We start from the raw sequence: 18,859 nt of genomic DNA, 5'->3' as shown, positions 1-18,859 counted from the left end.
GACAGCTGTGGGTGTGGCGAGTAGGACTTGGAATGGTCCCTCCCACCGGGGTGAAGACCACGTTTTTCTTTTGATTACTTTGATGAAGACCCAGTCACCTGGTTTCGCTTTTATATAGCACATTTCATACACAGAGGCAATTCAAAGTCCTTTACAAAACAAATTATTGAAAGCAGGTGAAGCAAAGCATAGCATTTACCGAATTTTCCGCCCTATAAGGCGCACCTAAAAACCTAATTTTTTATCAAAAGTCGACAGTGCGCCTTATAGTCTGATGCGCTTTATATATGGATTAAGTGATGAATTTGTTGATCCATACTGATTGTACACAGTGCTCTCCCAAAATGTTTTAGTACGTTTTAGTATGACTAGTAAATTACAAGGTCGCATCGCTTCCCAACATTACGGTAACTGTAGTCAGGGGGCGTCACCGAATAGCTGTTGTACCCGCGAGGCTATTTCATTTCAAAATAGGCTGCTGCGTTAATGTTTCGAGTAAATATACGGATCGATATGGAAGGGAAACATAGGTAAGTAGTACCAATGCATTAGATCGAACTTTAGTCAGTTCTGATCATTTTATAGGAGATCGTTTGAGAAACGCGATTGTTTACACTTTGCTGAGGCTCATGGGAGATTGCGAGCTGAGGCTCATAGGAAATTGCGGCTGGCTAATGCTATAACGATAGCTGCTATACGCGCGAGGCTATTTCATGTCAAAATAGGCTGGTCTGTTCATGTTTTGAGTAAATCTACAGATCGATATGGAAGGGAAACATAGGTAAGTAGTACCAATGCGTTAGATCGAACTTTAGTCAGTTCTGATCATTTCATAGGAGATCGTTTGAGAAACGCGATTGTTTACACTTTGCTGAGGCTCATGGGAGATTGCGAGCTGAGGCTCATAGGAAATTGCGGATGGCTAATGCTATAATGATAGCTGCTATACGCGTGAGGCTATTTCATGTCAAAATAGGCTGCTCTGTTAATGCTTCGAGTAAATCTACGGATCGATATGGAAAGGAAACGTAGGTAAGTAGTACCAATGCGTTAGATCGAACTTTAGTGAGTTCCAATCATTTTATAGGAGATCGTTTGAGAAACACGATTGTTTACAGAGGGCTCGTTGGTTATTGGCTAGTGGGTGCATACCGCAACCCTAGTCAACCTCAGTTTGTTGCAGTAAAGCTTCTATTTTATGCGCCTTATAGTTCGGTGCGCCTTATATATGGACAAAGTTTTAAAATGGGCCGTTCATTGAAGGTGCGCCTTATACCCAGGGGCAATTTGAGGGGGGGGCGTTTGTTAGCCTGTTAATGGTGGCAAAGAGAGTACGAGCGTCACTTGTGATTTTGTTGATTATGTCAGCAAAGAAAAATTGTCTGGATTTTTTTTAGTTCTTGGTTATAGGATTTAAGGCTGTCTTTGTAAATATCATGATGAATGTGAAGTTTAGTTTTTCGCCATTTGCGTTCTGCTTTTCTAGACTCTCTTTTTTATCTTTTACAGAGAGAGAGTATGTCCATGGTGCTTTCTTACCAGAGATTAATTTGGTTTTCAGAGAGGATACTCCGTCGATAGCTTTTAGGGTTTTAGAGTTGAAGTTATCTAGGAGGTCATTGACAGATTCTGATGGAAGGGTAGGGGCCTGCGAGAAGGCCTCCATAAATAGTGTACTAGTGGCCTCATTAAAGTGACGCTTTTTAATTGTTTGTGGTTGACTGAGAGCTATAGGGGTGACCTTCATTTCGATAAAGATGCAGAAGTGATCAGATAAGGCAATATCGACTGCTGAGGAAAGATGACTCAAGACCTCTGGTTATGAATAAATCTAGTGTATGGCCTCTGTTGTGTGTAGGTCCGGAGATATGCTGGGATAGGTCGAAGGTGTCAAGGAGGTTGTTTAGTTTATTGAGTTTGTCTATGTGAATATTAAAGTCACCTACTATTGATATACAGTCATGTTCCAAGGAGATTATAGCGAGGAGTTCAGAGAATTCGACGAAGAAATTATTAGCATAACCTGGGGGTCTGTATACAACCATAAGTAGGACAGGGGGAGAAGACTTCATTACAACTGCAAGATACTCAAACGAAAGACAATCTCCAAATGACGTCCGTTTACATTGAAACAAATCAGAATAGATTAGGAAAACGCCTCCCCCTCTCTTTCCGATTCTGAGGGCGTCAATGCAGTTGAAATTAGGTGTAGGTGATCCATTAAGGATATATTCTCTGTTATCTAGATCAAGCCAGGTCTCTGTAAGAAACATGATATCTAATTCATTACTCGTAATGAGGTCATTGATGAGAAGTGATTTATTGACTAATGATCTAATATTGAGCAGGGCCGCTCGAATTGTTTTGGTTCTGGTGGAGTGTTTTGATTTCTGGAGTTGTTTCTGACGGATGGGTATCAGGTTTGATCCAGGGACGGAACGAACTGGGATGATAGGGTTGTTTATTCTAGGAGTGATCAGCGTTGTGATAGCTTCTGGAGTATGTTGCTGTGTGACCTTGTTCTTGCTGTTTTTGGGTGAGGGATTTTCTTTAGAACTCTGGCTTGCGGGGAGTAATGGGACAAGGGGGGACGTTTGGGGGGAGTTAGGTGAGGGAAAGGGGGTTTGTGTAGAGAGCTGTTCAGTTTGCTTATGGGGAGGGGTTGAGCCTGGGTGGAGCATCAATGGGGGCATGTGTTCGTTCAGGTCGGTTTGGGAATCCTGGGTGGAGCATCGATGGGGGCTGGCTATATTGATGTTTGCCCGTTCAATCCTCTCGTTCATGTGTGAAGAGAAGGGCGGTGGAGGGGGGGGAGGGAGAAAGGGATATGGAGGAGGGTGGGAAGTGGGGGGTGGATGAGAGAAGGGGGGGGGATAGTGGGTTTCTGGGGGTGTGGAGGGTGAGGTGTGGGGGGTGTATGAGAGGAGGGGGGGGGGGGTGATGGGTTTCTGGAGTTGGAGAGGTGGGGGGGTCTGAAGCGTGTGGGAGCTGCTGAGCTTGGTTGGTCTCCGTACCGGCGGCTGTAGGCGATAGAGGGTCGGTCTGGGTCCGGTCCAGTGGTTGAGATGATTCTGTGGTTGCTGTTTGTAGGGTTTCGGCTTCTTCTGCTGGAGCAGTGGTCTCTGCGTCTAACAGTGAACAACGGACAAATTCAGCAAGGTAATTTAAATACGCCATGACCCAGATTCGTTCCGGGGATGCTACGGCCACAAAAGTCAAGGTCAGGTGCGGGAGTGCAGGCTCCTATACCTCTTCCCAGAGAGCAGAAGATCAAACAAAGAGTGAGCGGGGTGACTCACATCACTCACAATCGTGGTCGCCTTGCGGGTGAGATGGGAGATGTAAATGTCTTTCAAGGAGGGGAGTGAAGCACCAATAATCTTACGAGCCGTGTTCACTATGTGCTGCAGAGCCTTCAAGTTGTAGTCAGTGCAGCCGCCACCCCAAACAGCAATACAGCTGGAGAGGACGCGATGGTGCCACGGTAAAATGTAGTCATGACGGCCGGAGGCTATACAGTCATGCAATAGCATACAAGAAATTTAGGTTCTTTTCTTTAGGATCTTCAGCCGAGATACCCAGGCAGACCATGAAAGAATGTTGATGTTAAAATGTTAGTGGAACTATCCAACTGCGCAGAGCCGATGATCCCAAAGATTTGGGGTGAGACAACATTGAAAAATTTTTTTTTCTTTGCTGACAGTGTCACTTCTTTTGTGGCTTAGCTCTTCTTCATTTTACATCTAAAGTATTGTATCATTTTACCTTGTAGCTTATACTACCCCGTACATGCCATATCATGTCGCCCATACAACTCATGCATGAGATGCGATGGCTGAGTCGGATTTTCACACAAAGTATCTCGGCACAACGTGTTGTCTACGTCATATGAGCAAGACGAGGTGGCCGAGAGGTTAAGGCGATGGATTGCTAATCCATTGTGCTCTGCACGCATGGGTTCAAATCCCATCCTCGTTAAAAGTTAATGTTACATTGTTTTACAGTAGAGCCTCGGTTTTCAAACGTCCGGGTTCTCGAACAAATCAATATTTGAACAAAAAATTTGAGAATTCTTTGCTCTGGATGTCGAACGAAATTCGATTGTCGAACCTCACGAGAGGACCCGCATGCCAACCGACTCCGTTCTTTATTACATTCTTGTTACTCTGAGGATTGCAACAACTCTAATCATGCCTCCAAAGGAAGCAAGTGGGATCAGTAAAGCCATCCTAAAACACAAAGACGCTCATAAAGCAATGCAACAGTGAGCGCCCGGCGCGCTGCGGTTGCGCGATCGGACCAAATTAAGCTCCCTGCGCACTGAGGTCCACTTAAATTTTGGAAAGTACATCAGGACTTTAAAAATATTTTCTAAATTTTAGCGACCGCTCTGTCGCTGTATTTTTAAAAATACTTTAAAAAGGCGTTTTTTTCCCCCATTATTTGTAATGGGAAAACATGATTCGGAATTTGAACGATTCAGTTCTCCAACAGCCTTCTGGAACGGATTGTGGTCAAAAACCGAGGCTCCATTGTATCTGTAATCTGGTTTGTATTTGACTCAATATCGTAATATTTATACTCTTTGGCGGCTCAGTGGAGAACTGGTTAGCATGTCCGCTTCACAGTTGAGAAAGTGCGGGTTCGATTCCATCAACGGCTGTTGCGTGTTGTTGATGATGTCCGTTGTTGGGTCAGGAGAACTAAGATGTGGGGTAACGGTTTGTTCTTTATTGGCAAGATCTTGGGTTGTTTAATGGCGGTCAGTACACATGGCACTTCAGCAGATGTAACAACATCCTCCATCTCCAGGTAAGAAGGTTTTATACTGTCCGGAAAAGGCGGGAAAGCAACACCTGATCATTTGGTATCGATGTGTATTGGAGAGTCACTGCTGTGTGTGTGTATTTGTGTGCGTGTGTATGTGTGTGTTTGTGTGTGTTATTGTAAGGCGGACGTAGTTGAGAGCGCCATGAGAACGTTAAAGGGGCGTGGATTGCCGCTGACCATCGACGGTGCTGTGGTGGAGAGAGTGAGCAGCGCCAAGTTCCTGGGGGTGCACATCAGTGAGGATCTCTCCTGGTCCACCAACACCGCATCACTGGCAAAGAAAGCCCAGCGCCGCCTGTACTTCCTGCGGAAACTCAGGCGAGCGAGCGCTCCTCCGGCCGTCATGACTACATTTTACAGCGGCACCATTGAGAGCGTCCTCTCCAGCTGTATTGCTGTTTGGGGTGGCGGCTGCACTGACTACAACTTGAAGGCCCTGCAGCGCACAGTGAACACGGCTTCGCTCCCCTCCTTGAAGGACATTTACACCTCCCATCTCACCCGCAAGGCGACCACGATTGTGAGTGATGTGAGTCACCCCGCTCACTCTTTGTTCGAGCTCTGCCCTCTGGGAAGAGGTACAGAAGAGCTTCATACTCCAGGCTGTTAGGATCCTGAACTCGTTTCCCCGTTCTGCGTAGCCACATTGGTGTAGCCACCTACACAGGTAGGTTAGGGTTGTCTCTCGTTGACCGGGGTGAACTCCAATGTTCAGGCGCCCAGCCGGAGGGCAATAAGTATACCCACACCTGCTCTCACCGTGAGCAACTCCAGAGTGGAAGAGAGTCCAGGGCCAGCTTATACCGGAACCCAAATGGGTGTGGAGGCAAGTCCGACCATGTCTTGTCGGAACCTTTCTGCCTCGCACACCAGCTCGGGCTCCTTTACAGCCAGAGAGGCGATATTCCATGTTCCAAGAGCTAGCTTCTGAAGCCAGGGATCAGTCCGCCAAGTTCCCTGCCCTTGGCCGCCGCCCAGCTTACACTGCACCCGACCCCTTTCGTCCCTCCCACAGGTGGTGAGCCCATGGGAAGGGGGACCCATGTTTCCTTGTCGGGCTGTGCCCGGCCGGGCCCCATGGGCGAAGGCCCGGCCACCAGACACTCGCCTTCGAGCCCCACCTCCAGGCCTGGCTCCAGAGGGGGGGCCCCGGTAACCCGCGTCCGGGTGAGGAAAAACAAAATCCAATTATGTTTTTCTTCATAAGGGGTTTGTGAGAGCCGTGCTTTGTCTGGCCCCTCACCTAGGATCCGTTTGCCATGGGTGACCCGACCAGGGGCATGAAGCCCCAGACAACATGGCTCCAGGATCATTGGGGCACGCAAACCCTTCCACCACGGTAAGGTGACGACTAACGAAGGGACCTCGTTTATCAATGCAGTTTAATTTCTGGTGGTTCCCATTGAATGGGCACATGTCAGTCTATTGTAATTTGGCAAAAAATATTGTTTTTGAATAAAACCAATAACCACCCCCTCAATTGCACACGCACTCCTCTTTACTGTTTACAAGCACAATCACAAGTACAAGTCATCTTCATCCATAAGCATATCAGTCTTTCCTTGTTAAAACACAGCATCCCTACAAAAAACGAAATGTGTTTCATCAACTTTTAACTTCTTAATAGACAACGATGGTATTTATTTACATATTGAAACACACGTCCACATTCTTCAATGTTACACGTGTATGCACATACAGAGAAGTTTTATTCATTTTGATCAGACTACATGAAGCAAAATATAAAGGTGAGTGTAATTCTCATTAATGGAATAAATTACTCCTTTTGACCAGCAGGGGGGGGGGGGGTTGTGTGCACATGAAGCCTCGAGAAATGAACCTATTTGCAAACCGTTTGGTGGGGAAGCCTCAAATCCTAACATCTTACGTTGAAATCAGACCCCATCAAGTCATAATTGACTGCTTAATCCTGTAAGAATGAAGCGAACGGATTGAAATGGTTTTCTAACATATGAACTATTGATTTGACCAGTAGAGGGGGTGCACTGTTCCTGGAGGTACTGCAATACCAGGTCGATGTCTCCTAGGTTTGCCGTGTGCAGCTGTGAGAGTTGCTGCAGCCATTTGGAGCACAGCCACGGGCTGGGGGGGGGGGGATCTGTCTGTTCTTCCTTACCAGCAAGTTACTGGAAATCCACATGGCGTCTTTGATGGCAGCAAAGGTCAGCGACTGCTTTGTAAAGTCTTCTTGCTTGATTTTCAATGGGGTCACTGCATAGAGTACAAGGTCTGCATTCTGCGCTTACCTTGCGGGGAATTGCAGGTCGCCCACAGGTCTACGGCAGCCCTGCACTACCAGAGCAGGTCCCACACTGACTCCTGGGCGCCACAGCCAGGTCAGGGGCACGTTGAGAGCGCTGACATGCCCCGAGAGTGCATAACGGACCTGACTGGGAGGACATCATGGGCCACCATCCATGACAGGTCCCGAAGTTTGTTTTGACAGGGCGGGGTGGTTGTCGTTGCGCACAACTTGCCGAATGCAAGCCCGCGCACTGGACGCACCGCTTCCCTCTCCTGTACGACAGAGATTATACATCTGTGATTTGTTAAAATTTCACTATTTTCTTGCTCTAATTTAAAGTTCTTCAAAAACTTCTTGATTAAGGAATAAGAAGGTGGCAGGTTAAAAGACACAGGAATTCTTTGGTCGGTGGTTATTAGCTTTAGTTTCCGGAGGTATGAGTCCATCCAGAATCGTGTCATTGCTTGGCTTTTCGGTGCATTTGGTGTAAGGAGCGCGCTTCGCAGGTGCAGGGCAACATATCTGCTTCCGAGGCTTTAAGAAGAGCTTTAAGTCCGGCACTCCTTTTCCTCCCTTTTTTTTGTTTTTCTTCATGGTGTCCCTCTTCAGTCTCTCCAACTTGGATTTGATTGATTGATTGATTGAATATTTATTGATCCCCAGGGGTGGGGAAATTCAGGCCCCAGCAGTATTCATACCACAAAGTGGGTATACAAAAGACACACAGATGGCATGAGCGCAACTCAATAGGCTCTCATAAGGCTGCCACACAACGGCGCCACAAAGAAAGCCAGAAAGTGCTCAAGATAAAAGCCATCAAAGCAAAACAAAGCTAAAAGACAAAGGAAAAAAAATAACTGTGGCCAACCAGCACCCCTCAATACAAGAGAACACCCCAAAACACACAAAATAGCCTCCACGGGGTCCATAGACAGGTGTAACGGCAGTCCAGTTCAACGGCGCCCAATGGACCGTGGTCGTGAATCGGTGAAAAACATCACAAAGCAGGCAAATGTGTGAGCAGCGTCCTGGGCACCCAGTCGGATGCACGTGCAGATGGTCACCACGGGGCTAGCATGGCGAAAGTCGTTGGTTCCGACGAGCACGAGGGAGCGGAGTCCCCACAGGGGTTGCGGTTGCAAGGCCAAGGCGAGGGACCCGGTCATCACTGGCCGGATAAGCAGGAAGCCGCCGTAGAGTCTCGACCGATGATCCCGGTCCCAGGAAGAAAACCAAGGGTAAAATCACCACTTTTATGGTTAAAATTCTCTCTTCTATGGTCAGACGTGAGACAAAAAGACAGGGTGACATTACCAAGACAGGAACCAAAAAACCTCATGACAGTGACAAACACATCAATGCTCCGACAGGGAGTGATACACAGACAGGACTTAATATACAAGACAGGTAACAAGAGGCAGGTGAGAATGATCGCACTGATCATGGGCACACAGGAGGGGAGGGGTGAGCACACAGACACACGGACAAAACTATGACAACATGGACGTGACCGGGGACGAGTAATGACATTACAGGCTTCCCTGTCTACCCATTCTCACCAACGGTTTGTTAGAATAGGGCTCTTTGGCACATGTGATCAGCTAGGTAGCTTTAGCTATGCCGTTATATCGCTGTAACCCTTGTCTTGCTTTATTAGCTTTCTCTTCTCTATGACACCTGTTAGGGTTTGCAGAATATCTTCATCGTATGATTATGTTGGAATGTAACCTGTAATAATTTAATTAGTTTGTCATGTCTAGACAAAATTAGTTTACCACTGATTGACTAAACTCAGAGGAAGCAATCAAAGGTGCTTTGGTTACAGAAAGTCGTAAAAGGCCCCCTGCTATGCCTTGATCAGCAGGGGGGCGTCTCCAGCCCAACCTGTGTATTCCCAAACCCCCACTTCAAAACCCCACTTTGTTTCTCTCAATAAATAAGCGCCTGACGAGGCCTGAGTGAGATTTTTCATTCGACTATCGCTGAGAGCACAGCGACGAGTGAACTCTCCGCCTGCAGGTGTCTAAAACGACTAACTTGTCTCCAGTGTGGTCCTTGCAAAATAAGTTAGAGTGAGCACCACCCTAACATTTTTGGTGCCGAAACCCGGGACCCTCATACCCGCCATCTGGCTGACGGAGGAGGACGTGCTGCATTGTCGACAAGCCAGCGTCCATTGGAGGACCTGGTAACGAAAGACCTGGGAAGGAAGTTCTTCGCTGGGCCAGCATCTTAGGTCTGCCTTCGTCTGTCAGAAGTGGATTGACGGGAACCCGGCAGCGCAGCGGACCAAGGGAGACAAGTAAGTCATAGAAAAAAGCGCAGATACGGCTTTGGTTTTTCCGAGCTATGAGATACGGCTTTGGTTTGTCCGAGCTATGAGATACAGCTTTGGTTTGTCCGAGCTATGAGATACATCTTTGGGTTGTCCGAGTTATGATATACGGCTTTGGTTTGTCCTGGCTGTGAGATACATTTCGGGTTTGTCCGAGTTATGAGATACGGCTTTGGTGTTTCCAAGCTATGAAACAGCTGGGATTCTAGTCCCAGTGGAAGGAACGGGCTAAGAGAAAGGAGTTTCTTTTTCTTAATTGAAGAAGGGCGTAGTTTCTCATTTTTTTTTGTCTGTTTTTCCAAGGTGTTTGCATGAAAGTTGTGTGGTTGAGTGTGCGACTGGTAGGATAAATTGACTGCAGAGAGAATTTGGTCAGAGGTCAATTTAAACCTGCATTGAGGATCCTCAAAGTAAAGAAAAGAAGAAAAAGAAATAAAAAATTGTATAAACCTAGAAAACCGAAGTAAGATGGGAAATAAGAACGGTAGATCCCTAGCTCTTGAAGGAGATGAGAAGTACATGGCGAGTAGATTTCTTAATTGTATGCAATACATGCCAAAGTGGAAGAAAAAGTTTGGAGTAGAAGCAAAGTTGAAAGTGGAAGTCTGGAAGGTAGTGGTTGATGTCTTAGAGGAGAGTGTGAAGAGGAAGTCAAAGGGACTGAAAAAGAGTAGTAAAGAGAAGGAATTGATTTGTGCTAGAATGTGGTTGAGTGTTTCACAAGAGAGAAGAGAACAAATCCAAAAGACGAAAGATAGAAAGTTGAGAAGTGATGAGGCTGCATCTATGTTTGTCAGGCCGGAAGTCAATGAGGCCACAGTGCGCAGGCGCACTGTCCCGGCCACGGCTCCAGCCGTAGCTGGAAATGCAGTTCAAGCGGAGCAAGAGGGCTCTTCCGCTCGTATGCAAAACTTGTATCCAGGTTTAACAGACCTGCACCCTCCCCCATATAACAGAAAGAAAAGTCAGTGTCACATTGCTAGAAGTCCTGTACAAACAAGAAGTTTGACCACTGCTGCTAGGTTTTCCCAAAATTTGGACAATGTTGATGTGTGCCCAATGATACAGGTGCCAAACCCTATTGTAGGGGAAGGCCAACCTCCACATACGTATGTTTTTCGGCCATGGACTTTGGAAGAGGCAAGAAAAGCAGTTGAAGGGGTTACCCCTGTTGCTGAAGACCCAGATAAATGGGCAGAAGACATGGCTGGGATCATACATTCTTATAGACTGAATGGACATGAGGCAGGAGAAGCTGCAATGTCTTCTTTGGGAAAAGACTGGGCAAAGGTTAGAGGTCATTATACAGGTAGAAATAATCAAGGGCCTTTTCCCTATCCCGGTGGGGGAAATCAATTGGTAGGGGAGTATGCAGCACAATGGAATGATCTTGTGCAAAGAGTGAGAACTATATTTCGAAGACGAGCGAATTATGGTCATTTGGCAGGAATTAAACAGAAGCCTGGGGAAGATACTGATGATTTTCGCTTAAGATTTGAAAAAGAGTTCAGGGTGCATAGTGGCATCCCATTCAATGATGCAGCTGAGAGTGCTTATCAGCAACAGCTTAAAAATGCGCTCCTTACTAATTTCCGCCCTGAAATCGGCAACTGGGTGAGGAAACATTTGGTGGAAGTAGATGTTGCAAGTGTGACAACAACTATGCAATGGGCCAGACATGCTGAACAAGTGATCAAAAGAGGCAAAAGTTCTGATGTATTTCATCTAGGCAATGATGATGATGTTGACCTAGATCAATGGTTCCCAAACTTTTGCAGGCTGGCGCCCCCTTGGCTCCCCAGTGAATTCCTAGCGCCCCCCTCACAGACACATATGGAAACAAACACCTCTTTCTTGATATTTGGTATGCTGCAATTTGAAAAGAGAAAGGTTAAACACAAATTCTTTAAACAAAGTATTTCACAAATAAAACCCAATTTAGTAAACCAATTTATTTTTTAGCAGTTTTAACTGTTTCAGCAACATAGAATGGTAAATAAACATTCCACCAGTAACCTTCATTGTCTCACACTTAATATTAATGGAATGGATGTGCTTGGTGCAGGGATATAAGCTTCTCAACATCAGGCTGGAACTCACTAAGAAGAAGTCGTAGATCCCCGTGGTCAGTAATTTTCAGTCGTTTTTGTTTTCAGTCAAACAAACGTCGACTTTGGACTGCCGCCCCCCCTACCGCCCCTTTCTTCCTCACCGCCCCCCCCAGATCTTTCCACCGCCCCCAGGGGGGCGGTACCGCCCACTTTGGGAACCACTGACCTAGATGAAGATACAACAGTCTTCTTTCATGGGTCCCAGCAGGCAAGAGGAAGAGGTAGAGGCCAACAAGGTCGCAGGCCTCCATATAATTCAAGACCCCCACCAGATTCAGAGACCTGTTGGAACTGTGCTCATCATCATCATCGGCGGTCACTCGGAACGAGTATGACGGTCTTCTTTTCAGGGTCGTCTACTTGTGGGTCCGCAGGTGGGCGTAGAGGCCGATCCGGGATCCACATATTTTTGTGCAGTGTGGGCAGGGGAAAGTGGTGGTGGGTTGTGGTCGTGCTGGAGCCAGTTTTTGTCTTTCCTTTCGGAGTTGTCGTTTGGTTTCTGCGACACGGCGGAGTTCCTTTTCGTGATGTGCTGCACCTTCTTGCACCGCTGCCCTCCAGCAGTTCCTGTTCAAGGCGATGCGCTCCCAGTCCCGAGATGTTATTTGGAATTTCTTGAGATTGGTCTTGAGGTTGTCCTTAAAACGTTTCTTTTGCCCGCCCGGGGCTCGCGGACCTCTCTCCAGCTGGGAGTATAACATCTGTTTGGGGAGGCGGGTGTCAGCCATGCGGATGAGATGTCCTGTCCATCGGAGTTGGTGCTGCATTATTAAGGTGGTGATGCTCGGTATCCTGGCTTCCTCCAGAACGCTGATGTTTGTGCGTCTGTCCTCCCATTTGATCCGGAGTATTTTCCTCAAGGTTCTCTGGTGGTGTTGTTCAAGAGCTCTTAGGTGCCTGCTGTAGGTTGTCCATGACTCTGCCCCGTAAAGTAAGGTGGGGAGAACCACAGCTTTGTAAACCAGGAGCTTGGTGTCAACCCGGAGGTCTCGGTCTTCGAAGACTCTTTTCCGGAGTCTGGCATACGCTCCACTGGCACAGCTCAGGCGATGGTTGACCTCGGAGTCAATGTCCGCTTTGGAGGAGAGAAAACAGCCGAGGTAGGGGAAATGGTGAACATAATCAAGTGCAGTGTTGTCCACATTTATGATGGGCGGAGTAGATGGCTGGTTGGGTGGGGGTTGATGTAGCACCTGGGTCTTCTTGATGTTCACGGTCAGACCCAGGGCTCTGTATGCCTTAGCAAAGGAGTTCAGGATGCCCTGGAGGTCTTCTGCAGAGTGTGCTGCTATGACATTATCGTCTGCATACTGGAGCTCCACGACCGTGGTGGTTCTGATCTTGGTTTTGGCTTTGAACCTGTTAAGGTTGAAGAGCCTGCCATCAGTCCTGTACCATATTGGGATTCCGTGTGGTAGTTCTTTGTTGATGAGGTGGAGTATGGCGGCAATGAAGACAGAGAACAGGGTGGGTGCAATAATGCATCCCTGTTTGACCCCTGTCTCTACAGTGAAAGGCTCAGTCAAGGAGCTGTTATTGAGCACTGTGGCTGTCATTCCGTCATGTAATAAACGCAGTATTCTGACGTATTTGTCCGAGCAACCATACCTCAGAAGGATGCTCCATAGGGCCTGGCGATCCACCGTGTCAAAGGCTTTTGTAAGGTCTATGAAAGCCATGAACAAAGGCTGTTTATGCTCACGGCATTTCTCCTGGAGTTGGCGTGCTGTAAAAATCATGTCTGCAGTGCCTCTAGATGGGCGAAAACCGCACTGCGATTCTGGGAGAATTTCCTCAGACAGTGGCAGTAGGCGATTGGCAAGAACACGAGCAAGTACTTTGCCAACTGTTGAAAGGAGCGAGATGCCCCTATAGTTTCCGCAATCCGCTTTGTCCCCTTTCTTGAAAATGGTCACTATCAGAGCATCCCTGTGCTCCGAGGGGAGTACTTCTTTTTCCCAGACCTTCAGAAAGAGGGAATGGAGGTGGCGCTGGAGCTCTAGTCCACCTTCCTTTAGGACCTCAGCTGGGATCCCATCTGGCCCAGAGGCCTTGTTGTTCTTCAGGCTCCTGATGGCATCTTGGACCTCTACTAAAGTGGGAGGTTCACCCATGTCTTCCCTGATGGGACTCTGAGGGATGTGACTGAGGAAATCTGACTGAGTTGTGCTGTCACGGTTGAGGAGTTCCTGAAAGTGCTCTCTCCACCGGTTGTTTATGGACTCATTGTCCTTCAACAGCTCCTGCCCGTCTTTAGAGCGTAGGGGGTTTTGGCCGCGATGGCTTGGGCCGTAGACAGCCTTAGTAGCGCTGAAAAAGCCTCTGGTGTCACCAGAGTCTGCCAAACTCTGGATTTCCAGTGCCCTTTCTGTCCACCAGGAGTTTTTAATCTGTCTCACCCGGCTCTGGACGTCAGCCTTGGCTTTGGAGTGGGCCTGTCTCTTTGCTGTGCAGGTGATGTCCTTTTGCCAGACACGAAAGGTTTCCCTTTTCTTGGAGATGAGCTGTTCTATCTCTGTGTCGTTCTCATCAAACCAGTCCTGATGCTTTCTGGCTTTGTACCCGAGAGTGGCACGGCAGGTGTCGAGGATGGAAGACTTGAGCAGGCTCCAGTGTTTTTCGATGTCCTCAGGGTATTCCTGAATGAGGCTTTCTCCAAGAGAGGCCTGAAACAGCTGCAGGGTGGCAGTGTTGTTCAGGGCCTCGAGGTTTAGTCTCTGCCGGCTCAGCTTCTTTTGGAGTCTCCTCTTCCTCTTGAGTCTGATGGACATCGTGGATCGTATCAGGCGGTGATCTGTCCAGCAGGCCTCTGAATCCATCATGGCTTTTGTGATGGTCACGTCGCGCTGATCCCTGGCTCTGACAATGACACAGTCAATAAGATGCCATTGTTTAGAGCGAGGGTGTCTCCATGAACCCTTGAGTTTGTTCTTCTGGCGAAAGATGGTATTCGTGATGGTAAGGTCATATTGAGCACATTTGCTAAGAAGCAAAACCCCGTTGGAGTTGATGTTTCCAATGCCTTCCTTTCCAATGGTGCCCTTCCAGAGGTGGTGGTCCCGGCCCACTCTGGCATTGAAATCTCCCAGTATAATGATCTTGTCCTCTTTGGGGATTTTTGACAATACATCATCCAGACAGGCATAGAAGGCCTCTTTTTTGTCCTCATCGGAAGCAAGGGTAGGTGCATAAGCACTAAGAACTGTTGCCGTCTGGTTGTTGACCAGCACCAGACGGAGGGTCATCAGGCGCTCACTGATTCCCACAGGGAGTTCAGAGAGCTGACTGATCAGTTGGTTCTTGATGGCAAAACCAACCCCATGGATCCTAGGCTCATCTGTGGCCTTTCCTTTCCAAAAGAAAGTGTATCCACCCTTTTCCTCCTTCAGATGACCTTCCTCTGCCCGCCGGGTTTCTGAAAGAGCAGCTATGTCAATCCGGCATCTTCTCAGTTCCCTGGCAATGATGGCGGTTCTCCTCTCCGGCCTATCACTGGTTACACTGTCCATTAGTGTGCGCACATTCCATGCTCCAAAATTCATGTTTTTGTGGTTTCGACCGCATATTGGTGATCCCTCTGAACGCGGTAATCCAGTCGGGAGGTTTGAGGCAGGCTATGTTTAGGGCACCTTTTCTAGCCCCTTCCCCATCAGGGGTGAGCAGAGTGGATCCTAAAAAGGGCTGCTCAGTCGTGGATGCAGCTACCGAAGAGCTCTATCTGCCTCGGTCCAGGAGCCCAACGATCATCTAACATCCACCGCCTGATGTGCCAGCTTGTGACTAGGGGCTTCCAGACTTCACAATCCTGCCCCCGTTGCCACTTACTGGTCGCCACAGGACTTTAATCCGGGATGTAAGGTGGATTCCCTGAAAAAGACGCCTGTGCGTGACTTTGTTTAAAGTGGGGAGACTGGTGCACAGACAGTCACCACACTGTCCTTGACAGATCGGGGTCAGAGTCCAGTGGCAAGGAGACCAAGACGACTGGTGACCCTTTTCTGCTGCAGCCTTCATCCGCCTTCCCAGCCGTTGTGACGCCACCCCTCAGGTCAGCCATCATCCTCCGCCTGGTCCACCGTTGAGGTCTTCACTATTTACCCATAGCTGGAGCTGTTTACCCACAGCCGGGACAGTGGTTGATGGGCAGTAGGGCGTGTCCACACACCGGTGGGCCTACATGCCACATCTCTGGGGCCCACTGCTGCTCCGAGATCCTGCACAACTTAGCCTGGGACCGCAAGGTGCCAGTTACCGTGTGTGGCCACGAGGAGGCGTGTGCAAGTCTTGGCAATGGAGAGGCTGTGTACCGGCTGAGGAGACTTACACACTCGGCTCCTCTTTTCACCCCCGGAAACAGAGGGCTAGCCGGTGGCGGTAGCTGAAAGCAGAAAAGTGGCAAGCAGAGGCAGCATGCAGCATGCACAAACTACAGGCACTACTACTCCAACACTACTGCACTGACGCATCACACGCCCTGTGCGCTGATGGAACACACACACACTGGAACTGTGGTAGACGAGGACACTTGGCAAGATCGTGTCGTTTTGCAAAACAATACCAATCAAAGGGTGGAGGAAGGGGCAGAGGAAGAGCCAAATTCTCAGCATGACTAGATTGCCCCCCTGTGATCTCTTGTCCTCCTACAGAGGAAGAGATAGTAGATGTCCATGCAGCATGGGACATTTTGAATGCATTGAAAGAAAAACCATATGTTACCTTAAACATTGGAGGGAAGAGGAAGTAGAGTTTTTGTGTGATACTGGAGCGTGTAAGACCGTAATAAAAACTAAAGTCCCAAATCTAAAGGCCTCCCAAAATACTATTTGGGTAAAATCAGCTGGTGGGCAGGTACACAAGGAGAGTATCTCCAATCCAGTCGTAGTGAGAGATGATGAAACGGGAGTCATAGCTTCAGTCTCGATTGTGCTATCCCCAAAATGTCCCATAAACCTTCTGGGACGAGATCTGATGACTAGATTGGGAATTGCAATAATTCCAGTAAAAGATGGCATGCGAGCATGTAGAGTGAGAGATGTGGACTCATATGCTGCACAAGCAGGTGAGCGGATTTTCTGTTCCTATGACGTCTCCGCTGAACAGAATCCCAAGCTACCAGGCGATTTGCTGAGTGAAGCCCGAAAACAATTGACACGACCTGAATCGGAAATGACTTGTGATGTCTTACATGTCACCATGAACATCCTCACTGACCCACATGATGACTATATTGAAAGTTTTCTCAGTGACACAGAAGTAACTTTAACAATCACTGCTCTGTACACTGATCGCAGGTCAGTTGCAGCTGCTGCTGTGCTTCTGCCCGCTCCTCAGGATGACAAATACAAGTTGACGGCTGTACCCCACATTCCATTGTTTAAACCTCACAGTATAACATGGGCAGATGTGGGTTGCCGGATTAAACTTGCTGATTCTGTCACTGATTATGAGGATAAAGGTGATGGGTGGAGCTACAGTACCAGTTGTGACATGTGGAAGCGAACTGTGTGTGAAGTAGGTGTTGGTAGGGCAGGGGCGTGTGGGCGTCCCTGACTAGTTAACGTTTGTTTAAATGAAAAGGAGGAGGGGGAATTGGCTGGGCTTCCTGACGAGCTGCTAGTTCCACATGCCGTAGATGTGTTGCTACTGTAAAGCAAGATAAACTTTTTGTCACCTGCCAGACACCTATCCTACACTGCTACGCTTCTGTCACAACCACACATTGTGATAAAGAGGTGCACAGTCCTTAACCCAGCAACGTTGATTCCGTTGCCGGGGGATGGTACACCACATAACTGTTTGGATGATACAGAACACCTACAGCTGCCCAGACAAGATTTAATTGACACACCACTTGACAAAGGGGAAAAGTGGTTTGTGGATGGGTCATGTACAAAGGATCCTAGAGGGAACAATCAAAGTGGGTATGCAATTGTGAGATTGCCAGACCAAATTGTTGAAGCAGAGAAGCTTCCATACAACAGGTCAGCGCAGGCGGCTGAGCTGATTGCACTAACAAGAGCTTGTGAATTGGCGGAAGATAAGGAAGTCACTGTATACACAGACAGTCAGTATGCGTTTTCTACTCTGTTCTATTTTGCAAAACAATGGGAGCGCAGGGGGATGACAACATCAACTGGTAAGCCGGTTACCCATGCCACCTTGTTAAAAGACTTGTTACAGGCCATTCATTTACCTGCTAAACTAGCTGTGTGTAAATGTGCTGCTCACACCACAGGCACAGATGAAGCCTCGAATGGAAACAGGTTAGCAGACAGGATTGCTAAGGAAGCAGCAACAGGGAAACATGGCCATGAATTTTTTTTAATAGATTCAGAGGACACGCAACTCATAGATAAGACTATACTGACAGATATGCAGGGCAATGCTCCAATGGTGGAAAAACGAATGTGGACAACAAAAGGTGCAATAGCGGATACAGATAGTATCCTCCGCATCAATGACAAACCTGTTTTACCTAAATCACTTTTTAAGGCAGCAGCAATAGCGACGCATGGGCCTTGCCATGTGTCGACAGGGGGGATGAGGTCCATCATACATCAACAATTCACTACCTTTGGTTTGGATGTTTACTTAAAAAATTTTTGTAAAGCATGTCCCGTTTGTGTGAAACATAATCCACAAGGAAACATGAGACCTAAGAGAGGCTCATTTCCAAAACCGTCGTACCCATTTCAAATCATGCACATGGATTTTATTGAGCTCACACAAAGTGGACCTCACAAATACTGCCTAGTGATGATTGATGCATATTCCAAATGGGTGGAAATAGTCCCATCTAAACATGCAGATGCCTTAACAGTGGCAAAAGCCATTTGCAAAGCCATCATACCGACTCATGGCATTCCCCAAACCATTTACAGTGATAATGGTCCACATTTTGTGAACCAAGTGGTACAGAACATGGCTGTACACCTTGGGATAACGTTAAAAAACCACTGCTCTTATCACCCTGCCAGCGCTGGTCTGGTTGAATGAGCAAACTATACTATCAAAAGCAGGTTGAAGAAATGCATGGAAACAACAGGCAGACCTTGGCCGGAGTGCCTAGACTTAGTAAAGCTCTATATGAGAATTACTCCCACTTCAGAAGGGCTAACACCTTTTGAAATCATCCACGGGAGGCCATATAGACTACCTGTGTTCCATGCAGATTTACAAAAGGCAGATGAAGAACAGTCTTTGGCAGATTTCATGGTCAGAACGCTCAGACTGACAGAGGTGTCAAATGCAAATTTACTGCCGCCTGCTCTGTCATCCTCACAGGTCGACAACACCATCAAGCCAGGAGACTGGGTC

The 18,859-nt window shown here is 47.7% G+C and overlaps 1 non-coding gene across 1 annotated transcript; it reads left to right on the top strand.

Annotated features, from left to right (window-relative positions):
- Positions 1-3,896: 3,896 nt before the first annotated feature.
- Positions 3,897-3,978, top strand: trnas-gcu (transfer RNA serine (anticodon GCU)). The gene has a single exon. It is a non-coding gene; the product is annotated as a tRNA-Ser (tRNA).
- The last annotated feature ends 14,881 nt before the right edge of the window (positions 3,979-18,859 follow it).

The sequence above is a fragment of the Syngnathus typhle genome, linkage group LG6, assembly GCF_033458585.1.
Source record: "Syngnathus typhle isolate RoL2023-S1 ecotype Sweden linkage group LG6, RoL_Styp_1.0, whole genome shotgun sequence".
In the NCBI taxonomy this organism is placed as follows: Eukaryota; Metazoa; Chordata; class Actinopteri; order Syngnathiformes; family Syngnathidae; genus Syngnathus; species Syngnathus typhle.
Note: the sequence above shows the minus strand (reverse complement) of the source record. Positions and strands in the feature narration are given on the sequence as shown.